At 37.5% G+C, this 12,141-nt stretch overlaps 1 protein-coding gene across 1 annotated transcript in view; it reads left to right on the top strand.

Moving 5' to 3' along the window:
* Positions 1-12,141, top strand: part of LOC126366622 (cardioacceleratory peptide receptor-like) — a 478,107-nt gene that overhangs the window by 82,662 nt on the left and 383,304 nt on the right. The window lies entirely within an intron of this gene.

Raw genomic sequence — 12,141 nt, 5'->3', positions numbered from 1 at the left:
TTCCCGTTCCCGTGGGAATTTCAGGAATTCCTTTCTTAGTACACCTCTACGGTATCTAAGGTACCTGCATGACAAATTTCAAACATCTAACTTGAATGGTTTAGATTTTTCATACAAAAGGATTTTCCCGCTAATTCCCGTTCCCGTGGGAATTTCGGGAATTCCTTTCTTAGTACACCTCTACGGTATCTAAGGTACCTGCATGACAAATTTCAAACATCTAACTTGAATGGTTTAGATTTTTCATACAAAAGGATTTTCCCGCTAATTCCCGTTCTCGTGGGAATTTCGGGAATTCCTTTCTTAGTACACCTCTACGGTATCTAAGGTACCTGCATGACAAATTTCAAACATCTAACTTGAATGGTTTAGATTTTTCATACAAAAGGATTTTCCCGCTAATTCCCGTTCCCGTGGGAATTTCGGGAATTCCTTTCTTAGTGCACCTCTACGGTATCTAAGGTATCTGCATGCCAAATTTCAAACGTCTAACTTGAGTGGTTTAGATTTTTCATACAAAAGGATTTTCCCGCTAATTCCCGTTCCCGTGGGAATTTCGGGAATTCCTTTCTTAGTGCACCTCTACGGTATCTAAGGTACCTGCATGCCAAATTTCAAACGTCTAACTTGAGTGGTTTAGATTTTTCATACAAAAGGATTTTCCCGCTAATTCCCGTTCCCGTAGGAATTTCGGGAATTCCTTTCTTAGTGCACCTCTACGGTATCTAAGGTACCTGCATGCCAAATTTCAAACGTCTAACTTGAGTGGTTTAGATTTTTCATACAAAAGGATTTCCCTTCACTACTCTGCTCCTATTGATTGTAGCGTGATGAAAAGTATACTATAACCTGTCCAGGAGTGTGAAGAATAATTGTACCAAGTTTCATTAAAATCCGTCCAGTAGTTTTTGTTTCTATAAGGAACATACAGACAGACAGACAGACAGACAGACAGACAGACAGACAGACAGACAGACAGACAAAAATTTTACTGATTGCATTTTTGGCATCAGTATCGACCACTTATCACCCCCTGATAGTTATTTTGAAAAAATATTTAATGTACAGAATTGACTTCTCTACAGATTTATTATAAGTATAGATGTTTAAGTTTTAAACTAAGAAATTTAATTGGTGTGTGTGTGTGTGTGTGTGTGTGTGTGTGTGTGTGTGTGTGTGTGTGTGTGTGTGCGCGCGTGCGTGAGTGCATGCGTGCGTACGTGTGTGTGTTTGTGTGTGTAACTCCAGACTAACCTGGTGGTGTTAAGAGGTCTTCAGTGGCATTGTAGTTCATCCCTTTGAGCCATGAGATTAGTTTTGTTTTGCAGTAGTATTTGTTATCAGGGAAGATAAGAAGTTGTTTGTTTGCCAAGTTATAGATGAAAGGGCCAAGGAAGAAGAAGAATCTTTGGCTAAACTTGGTATTGTGTGACACGATGGGCATAACCAGTTTATTTCTCTTGCGATTAAGTTCGAGTGAGAATGTAGAAGCCTTATGTTGTAGTAAAACAGTGTATAATATGAATAACTGGCGGACAGTTAGAACGTCGCAGAACTGATATAAGTGGGATGTTGGAAAATAAAAGGGTTTGAAGGTGGCCACTTTAAGAACAATCCTTTGGGCCACTTCAAGGCTTGTGTATATATGTTATAGTAAACATTGAAAGTATTTTAGTATTTTCATTATGAAACTGTGTAAAATAATAAAATTCAAACCCAAAAAAATAAAATACCCCTCACCCATGCCTTTCTCTTCGGGGATACAGTTACGTTATGTCATGTTATGGTATGTGTGTAAAATACAAGTCTCAATTTATATTTTTTTCTTATGTTGGGCAAAGTCACTGTATGCAGTGACTGCGTTACGTTATGACGTATATTATTATCATAATTAAAACTTACCGCGTTTAAATCAGGGATATAAGACTCCCGATATTCGTGTTTTGTGTGTTTATATTTGTATCTTAATTATGATAATAACCGCGTAAACTTAAAACAATGTATAACATAATTATGTATGTTCAAAGCATACATACTTATTACATACTGTTAGGGTAAGTGATACCTTATATTACCTAACTGATTGTCCCAATCAAGCAGAGATTTACATGGCAAGTTGCCCTTGTCTATGTAACATCTACAATATCTACCTATAATAGGGTATTTGTCTGGGTCAAAGATAAATTATAAAGTGCTAATCTAAAAATAGAAACCAGTCTAAGAAGATTAAAAATCAATCTCATTTTAGTTTGCGACTTATTTTCGAATTTTATTTATGAATTAAGTAACGATGAGTACGACGTTTGACCGCTTTTATTGATGACGTCACAGGACAATATTTCCATACAAACTCTTAAGAAAACCTTCGTTTTGACGTTTCGTAAAAAGTATCTCATTTGACTAGGTTGCCAAGTAGCCTATTCAGCTGTTAGAATAAACCTAAAACTATTACAATCATATCAATTTCACTCGCTAGAAAGAAGCTACTCTACACTACAAAGAAACTCTTTCATGATTCTTTAATTGTTGAAATTAACATTTGCAAATGAGATCATAAAACGAACCAGGAGTCTGTATGTGGAAGTGGAATTCCGCAGTTCCTGCTTACCCCGGTGGTAAATAGGCGTGAGTTTATATTTGTATGTATGTATGTTTTCAACATACATCGTCGACAAACAATCAACTAAGTTTTGTTGCTGAGCATTTCACAACTCAACTGCCGGGGACAATAACTCAGTATTATGATTATTTGTTAATATTTTTATTATAGTCTCATTTTCGACCTGGTTCTGATACCTACATATATCGTGGCATAACCAGAGGGGGTATGGCGCATGCTCCACTAAGCTGCTCTAGTGCGGGTTGGTGGAGGAAAAAAAAACATTTAAGTACTTTATTTTTATATATTTATTTTTAAAATAATAGCTTACAGACCAGTAAACACACCAGCTATCAGCTGTTGCCCGTGCATTACAACAAAGAACATAAACGGGTGGTTGGCTTCAAAATATGCATCATCGCTTCTACCGTTAGATTTTCTCCAAAAATTGTGTCCTGAACCATATGTCCAAGTTGGAAGGACTTTGCCCCAAGTGGGAGCGGGTTTGCCCCAGTGGGGAGCGGGTTTGCCCCAAGTGGGAGCGGGTTTACCATAAGTCGGAGCGGGTTTACCCCAAGTCGGAGCTGGCCACTTTGGACCTGTAGGCCATGTTGGAGCGGGTCTCCATCCCCCACCTTCCGGAAAAAAGTGGGTAATGGTGAACATAAAATTTCTAGAAATAGTTTCAATACAGATAAAATATTTGAGGATAATTAATACTGCAAAACGGGATTTCCGGTAATGAATATCATATCGCATTGACAAAAATAGAAACAAAGAGTCGCTAAATTGGAGCTTTAAGCTATTATATACATGATAGTACTCGTGACCATCATCTTCCTGCCCCTATCCCACTCAAAGTGGGATCGGTAGGATAATTATTATTCTTTTTCTATCAATTTCTCTACTCACACCTTTTTTTTATATCACAGTCACATTTGTCACTTTTCTTGTAACAAAGGTACACTTTTAATCGTCAATTGTTACATAAATATATTTTTTGTCGAACGTCTCATCCGACTAAAACTACAGCAGATTCTCACAACCCGTATAACTAGAGAAAAATTGCTGCAAGAATTCCTGTAATATACCTTTCATCCCTCCTCATGACATGTCCATACCACGGTAACCTGTTGCTCGTCCATTTCTCAGGGACCGGCGCTACCTTTCTTTCTTTAGTTGTGTCGAGTTTTTCAAATTGAATCTTACCAGGTCTTCCTTCTATAACTCCCTCCGTCGACACTTCGAAAATAACCTTTTGCTTAGCAATGTCCACTTTCACTTTTCCATGATCAAGCATCTTTTGAAGACCAGTATGGTCTGAGAATATTTCCCTTAAGCCAAACTGTGAACATGTTTAACTTTTAGAGCACGTGTCATAACTTGCTGATAAACTTTCTGCAGGTACTACTTAATTAGACGGATAAGTTTTGGACCGGATATTAGAAGTCTACCTAAAAACTCTTATAGGGATCATTTATAGATCCTATATGAAAATTCAAGGAGAATATAACAAAATATGATTTATTTGAAGTGGACGTGAAGTTTGCTTGAAAGAGGTGGGTAAACGAACAGCATGGTAGCGCCAACATGGTTGCGTCACCAACGAAATGTATGTAGTTGTATAAAGGGTACACTCCTGGTTGCTCAGCCAATTGTTGCTGGCAAGGGAATCCCAAATAATAGCCCGCTGGTGGCGCAACCATGGTATCCAAGTGAGATAAGGCTTTAAACATAGGTTAATTCATTCACTGTTAAAATACCCGTTTAAATTCTTTGTGTAAGGACATAACAGGCCTGAAAGATTTCAATCTTGCTTTTAAACTCTTCATCAAAATTAAAGTGAATAGGTGGTTACTAGGTGCGTGGCACCTTAAAGCACTGTTAAATTATTATTTTTTTCTGTAGCCTAGTTAGTGTCCCACTGCAGGGCAAAGGCTTCCCCCTTCTTTCTCCAACACTGTTAAAATACCCGTTTAAATTGACCACCACCATCACCTGTGGCCATAACCTATAGTTAACGATTATAGTTATATCGGAGGTGTGCTGACATGCAGTGAATGTGGCCGTACATTTACTGCTAAGATCGGTTACGTCAGCTATGGCTGTAATATGTACAGCGCATCTAAGGCGCTCTTAGATTGGAGACTTGTCGCCATGGCCGAATACGGCTGGAAGGATTTTATATACCCGTTTAAATTAAAGTAAAACAAATTACCCGCTTGAATTCCTGAGCCAAATTGATTTCAGACTCAATTGCAAACTTTGGCAGAGACAACTCAACAGATTTTTTCTTCATTCTGATATTGTTCAAAAGCGATGGTGCCAATCTTAGCTGGGAGAACAATATGGGTAATCCAGATCGTGTATTCGGCAGTAGGATTATCAAATGTGCTTGCGATGTCTTATAAGGGATCTTTATAATCTGAAATTAGACATTAGAGAACTTTAAGAGAAATGCTCAATACTGTGACTCAATATATAATCGGAGCTATTTTAGCGTCAACCACACCTCGGACACTTCATACAACAGACACCACACATTGACGTTGTCGTACACGCGCATTTGTGTGCGACGTCAGACGCCAAATGATTCAAGTCTAAACTATGTTCAAGGGGGGGTGAGGTAAACCTAACTCAGACGCAGATGGGGAGCGGTGAGTTGCCGTTCTATACCTAGTATTATTCAGACATAGCACTTCTTGTGAACATAGCCAATGGTTCTATTGAGTGGAACTTCTGTCTAAATTGCATTCACGCGCAATTATTCGTAATTTAATGTCCTACTTTATGGGTACCTTTTGCGAGAACTAACTATAGTACCTACTTCATACATACATACATAAACTCACGCCCGTAATCCCTAATGGGGTGGGCAGAGCCACAAGTAATCAAAGACAACTTGCAGCCACTGTTGATACGATGTCGTAAGCTGGATATGATGAACCTTATAGTGGTAAGGGATCAGCCTATCGCCCATAACATTAGTCCATCATGTTAGAGGACACAATCCCTACCTCATCAGTACCTACTTGATACGATCTATTGACAGTTTTAACAGTTTACCACCTGAGTACGATCTAGACCTATTTTGTTCTTAAGTATCCATGATGCAATAAAAAATTGCAAATACTTTCCTTGTGACACAAGTGACTTATTATCCCTAGTTTGGAAACGTCAAATGTTTGTAAAAGGGTAAATAACTTAGCCACTTCTAGGTGGAAACTCGCCTTGAGCCTTCAGTTAATGTCTTATAATTATTTTCGGAAACGTATATGGCCGTAAATTTTCCTCAATATAAATAAATTTACACCGATATAAATATTTCTAAATAAAAAAAAAATTGCATTACCTTAGCATCTAGTGTTGAGCTGTAGCCATATTCGAAGTGCTCCTTTATTTTCATCATGGATATGGAACTCTGTCGCGTTGGGGTATAGAATATGTCTGTTTGCACTTTAGGGAATGGGTATTTCCATTTACCCTGCCAATAAACATTTTTTTAAATAACGTTTAACTGATCATGGGGGTTAAAACGCCATACCAAAGCAGTGCGTGCAAACAGCGGCAAAGGAAAAAGAGCGCTATGTATGTATGTATATATGTGTGTAAGCATGTCTGTCTCAACCTAACCTCTAAACCACCTGTCAAAATTTAACAAATAAGGTGTCAGTGGAAGCGTCTTTATTGTAAGGTGGTTATTGGCTATGTGACGTTGCGCTAAATTAAATGTGGAGCCTTCTACTTCAGAGGTAGATGACATAAATAGAAAAAAAAATGTTAGTGTGTTGGGTATTAAATGTGAGGGGTCAATTCGCACATATAAAATAATAATAATGTCAGTACACATTACTGGTTTAACTCCAAATCTTAGATACAACACATATCGGAAGCATGTTATCTTAATAAATAAGGCCTTAAATAGTATAAATAAAAATTATAAGCTTAATATAATAACTAAACCTCAACTACGGAAAAATCACGCTTTGAAAAGTATAGTAAATATAGTAGTAGTTGTTTGGTATTAGGTCGATAGATTCTTTTCTATCTAACATTATAACTAGACATATAACAAAAATTACACGAACCTTGAAATACACTGCATTCACCACTACCAAGTTCACATGGCTAGACAACTCAGAGGTACTTATAATTCTGCTTATCGCCCCATGCGTTTCGCTATGTACCTTAACAAAAGATATGAAATAATCATAAGTGTAAAATAATAATCTAGTGGTTAGAGCGTTGAGCTCACGATCTGGGGCCTGTTTTTAAATAAAACTTACAATTGTAAATTAAAATGACAATTTGATGTACATTGCGGATTGTGTGATCACGAATATTTTGCAGTTTCATATTAGCTACGCAATGAACACCAAATTGTCGTTGTAATTTACAACTGTAAGTTTTATGAAAAAGGCCCCTGGAGGTCTTGATTCGATTCTCGGTGGAAACATTGTTGAAATCGCTTTGTGAGACTGTTCTTTGTGTAAGGACATAGCAGGCCTGAAGGCTTTCAATCTTGCCTTTAAACTCTTCATTTAAATGAAAGTGCATAGGTATGTACACTTACTAGGTGTGTGGTACCTTAAGGCATATCTTCACTTACGATTGTGGTAAGTATTTACAATAGATTGTATGCATTTTGTGCTGAAACGTACTAGAAGAGACGAGAGGTTGTGGTCTACCGCAAGTCTATTCTTCTCTCTCTCTCTCTCTCTCTCTCTCTCTTTATTTAAGAGCCGCGCTCTTGTCGGTAGAGTAATCGCCATTTCTCTCTTCTTCCCGCCAAATCCATCACCCCTTGATACGACACGATCTGCACCTTCTCTTTTTTTCGTCTATTCCTAATTTAAATAAAAACTTTTGCATCGTAACTTACCCATGCATTTATTTTACTAGCAGCCCCAGCGTCATGCACATACAACGGCTCGACGGTAGATTTGAAAACGTTTTTTGTTTTGTCCTTGAAACTACTCTTCAGCTTCTTCTCCCTGTTGAGGTATATCCTGGATGCCACCGCGAGAGTGACCCCGCTCAGATGACGCATGTCGTGTAGATACGTCTTAAATCGTGATGCTACCTAAAAAGTAAGTCAAATAAATCATAAAAAAAAAATATGAAAAAGTACATACATAACATACATAAATAGCCTATATACGTCCCACTGCTGGGCACACGCCTCCCCTCAATCAACCGGAGGAGGTATGGAGCATACTCCACCACGCTGCTACACTGCGGGTTGGTGGAGGTGTTTTTTCGGCTAATAGCCGGAAGTCAAATAAATTTAAAAAATATTGTGTAAGTATATATATTCCAAAAGTAGAGCTACAAATATATCGCTTAATTAGTTGTCCACGGCACAGGGTAAGCCTACTATTACTAATATAACGGACTAGTTTCCGAAATAGAAATAGAAATAGAAATACACCGGCAGTTCTGAAACATACCATTTAGCGCTCAAACCTTTCAGGTAGAAATCTTCATAATCTTAGTACATTTCAGCACAAAACGCGTACGATCTTTCTGTGTGTATTTTATTAAGACATGTGATACTACGTAAGCGGTTCTGACGTTCACAAATATATCCGACCTCACCCCGTCTGGGTACTTAAGTGTCAAGGAGTCCCTCCTTCCAAGCGTTCCAAAAAACACGATAGATGGCGTTGTTATGTTTAAACTTCTAATTTCACGGATAATATATGCATCTTTTATCTTTATTTTTGCTTTGTTTTTTATTACACCCAGGCACAATCACAACTTCCACACATTATTATTCTGATCAAAGTAAAGAGAAGCAATATGGGTAGCAACATCTCTATACATAATGGGATTCAACTATCAAGCACCAAATAGTTTCATATACGCTTCTGCTATTACATTACATTTTTGAATAATTATGTACCCCAGCCATGAGAAAGTAGGTAATTATCACGTTAAAAGTGACAACGCCATCTATCGTATGTTTGGGGAACGTCGATTGGAAAGTCCCTAAGTGACAGTGAGCCGCTAAGGAGTAAGGAGAAGAACACGCAAGCTGTCTCGCTCACACTTTACGCGTTAGGAGGCACACGCTAATAAAGAGATTTTTGTTTTGAATTTTCGTTCAAAACAAAACCATGTGCCTCATAATTTACAATTCATTTATTCGCCTTGGTAGGTACAGTTTGCAGATGGTCAGCATTTAGCATTAGGTCAACATTTCACGGTAATAAAGAGATTTTTGTTTGGAATTTTCGTAGGAATTAAGGGTGAAAATCGGTGCCGTGACTTACCTTACTCATGGAACTGACACCAATAGCTTTCAACAGCTCCTTCTCGGTTTCATCCTTAGCACCGAATGCCAATTTGCCAAGCGGCATCATGGCGGCGAGTGGGGAACATACGAGACTTTTTTGTGTTGATCCGGAGTACTGTCAAATATGAGGACATTTTTAATAAATACGTAGAATGCCTTTGAATTTCGAACAATGCATTGTTGATCGGGATTTGAACGCCATCTTTGAAAACTTCCTCTGTGGTGTTGGTTGTTAGATTGATGCGACAACAAACTTTTCAAAAACCCGATATCGACCCCGCTGGCGTAGATTACAAAACGGCCCTGTTTTTGAAAACAGCTAGACGTAATGTAATACAGCGGATTATACAATCCGACTGCGACAGATCCACTACGGTCGGTTAATTCTTTCAAATATTTTCCTTTCAGACGACACCCTGAGCTGAGGTTTGCGCCCAACTGAGTACCCTCTGGCCTTATGTCTTAAATTTTGTACCGGGTGAGAGCCCTCCGCGCTCCCCATTTGTCCGGCCAAGTAGTTAATGCCATTTGCGGCAACTCTACATTAAGTCACGTCAAAAAAGAAGGTCGACCAATCATGTTGACTGTCAGGATGATAGGGTCACCATTCAATTATGGCAATGATGTTCATTTTGACCTTGAAAGCCTAACAGAGCTCGATATGAGACTTTTACTGACGCTTTATACTTTAAAACATCATTACGCCAATGTTCCTAACAATATTTCCAACAAATCAAAATGTTTGAGCATACATCTATTTCTATCGATTTGTTGGTTTATTATGTATTATTAAGGACCGGAAACATTTTAAATACTTCACTTAAGAATATGAAGTATAATGAGGCTCCTTCCTTGCACTCCTTGGGAATCAAGTAAAACTGGTACAGTCATGAGCAATATAATGTTACCACTTTAGGACTCTGTCGCACTAACATATTTGACATTTAGTGAGACTTACAGTTCAATTTGCCAAAAAAGATAATGTGACATGGTACCAAAGTGTATACATATTAATGCTCGTGACCGTACTTAAAATTGGGAACTTAAAGTCGTGATATACATAATAATATTATACAGTCACTGAAGTCCTGTGTTTGCTGGCTTGTTTCTCAAATGGCAACCGCAGTACTAAAGAGTTTATTTTATATATCTTAAAAGTGCAATTTTCAATGACACAGTTGGCTGGATTATTATTGACGACGGCGAAACAGTTCACTACCTTATCATTTTGTTTTAATAGAAAGCTTGGTGAATCATGGGTATTCAGTTCATCTTGCGATGAATGTACCTCTAATTAGCGCAGTTGGGAATTTACTCGTGATGATGTGTTTTATTGTTGTTAGTTTATAAGTTTAAAATAAATAATACTAATAAATACTAACGCATGGCTTGACTACATGTCCTTGGCTTGGGCCCGTGCATGTCAGTAAACCAGCGAAAGCAAACTTACTTACAAAAAGAAATCTCTTCATTAATTCACCCTTCATGTTAAACATTGATCCGTCGTTAATTTTGTGGTTACTCTCATCATCATCAGAATCCAAATCGCTATCACTTGATAGTGAATCATCAGAACTATCTAAATCAGAATCAGATTCTGATGAAGTACTTCTGTCCTTCTTTTTCTTTCTTTTGTTTTCTTTTTTGCAATTTACTATCACCACAGCAATCAGTAATAGAACAACTGGAATAATGGCAAATTATTATTGTCATTGATTAGGCAAGGCAAGCGTTCTACCAACGGCGCCGTGGTAGCCCAGTTGGTAGAACGCTTGCCTTACACTTTGAGGTCGCAGGCTCGAATCCAACAAAGGCCTAAACCAATGATTGTCGAATTTGTTTTGGAATTCGTGTTTGGATCATAAATGATTATCACATGCTCAGCGGTGAAGGAAAACATCGCGAGGAAACCCACATTCCCGAGAAATGCATTTTCGGAGATACCTGACCTATGTTATATTGGGCTGGTTTTCCCGTCGCGGATTGGAAGGTCAGACACACAGTCGCTTCTGTAAAAAACCGGACCTGTCAAATCTTCTGTTAGGTAAGCGTACCATGTGAAAAACGGGATAATGCTAGGGAGACGATTGACTATTTAGTCTGTAATTTTAATAACCACTACTTTTTGGCCCGCGATTTTGTCCACGAGGACTTCGGTCATCGCGCGTGATGCGTTTATTCATCCCTTCAAAGGGTGATTTTGAAGATAAAAATTTGTTTATTTCATGTAAATTTGTTTAGTGGTTTAAGCGTGAAAAGGTAACAGATAGATAGCCAGAGTTTTTCGCATTTACAATATTACTGTGGATAGTGTGGGTTATGCAGTATTGAAGTGTTTGAAGGATAAATTATCAGGTAAGTAAGTAAGTACTATTTGGAATGTTTCGTGGTACTTGTTATCTTGGGCACAGAAAACAACACACCCTAATATTAGGATAACCCGCTTTCCTATTAAATAATGGACAATGTAACTTATAATTATTTCTTCCAAGAATTGTTTTTGTTTTAATTTTTTAATGTCTGAAATTTACTTACGAATGTATGTCAGTCTCATATTTTACCACTCAACAAAAACGATACAAGTGAATACCGATTCATTTAAGCACTCTTCTTCTTCAATAATACATGTTCTTGTATCTAAAAACTAATCAATCAGACATTGGATAGTGTCCATCTCAAAACAGAATTCAATTAATCGCTAAATTCCACGATTACACGCATGCTTTTTATCATCTACGTAATTATGAATTTTAAATACCTACTTTTTTCAAAGTACGAAAATGATGTATATGAAAAGGTCCCTTATAAGAGCTGGATTGTGAGTTAGCAGTAGGTATTAAACCAACAGTAACATTATTATTCATCGATGTATTAAACATAGGACCTATATTTACCATTGTATTTAAGTCTATAAATTATGTAATACAAACTGGACTTAAAAAAAAGAAAGGAAAACATGAAACAGTAGGACTAGGGCCCTGTGCTGGGAGGTTTTCTGGACACGTCTTTCCCTCAGCGTGACAGATTGCGATGTGGTAGTAGTTTTACAGCTAGTTACATAATATTTTTTTTGTAATTTAATTTTTTTGACGTTCAAAAAGCGTTAACTTTGTAAGCCAATTTTGAAAAAATAAATATTTTTGATTTTTTTTTGAGGATCCTTCCACATTGGACGTGCTGTTAGTTACTTCAATCTTAAAAGGAATTATAATTACTATTACAGAACGGATGAAGTAGATTTTGT

The sequence above is a fragment of the Pectinophora gossypiella genome, chromosome 5 (assembly GCF_024362695.1).
Source record: "Pectinophora gossypiella chromosome 5, ilPecGoss1.1, whole genome shotgun sequence".
In the NCBI taxonomy this organism is placed as follows: Eukaryota; Metazoa; Arthropoda; class Insecta; order Lepidoptera; family Gelechiidae; genus Pectinophora; species Pectinophora gossypiella.
The sequence above is the reverse complement of the archived record's forward strand: the minus strand, read 5'-3'. Positions and strand labels throughout refer to the sequence as shown.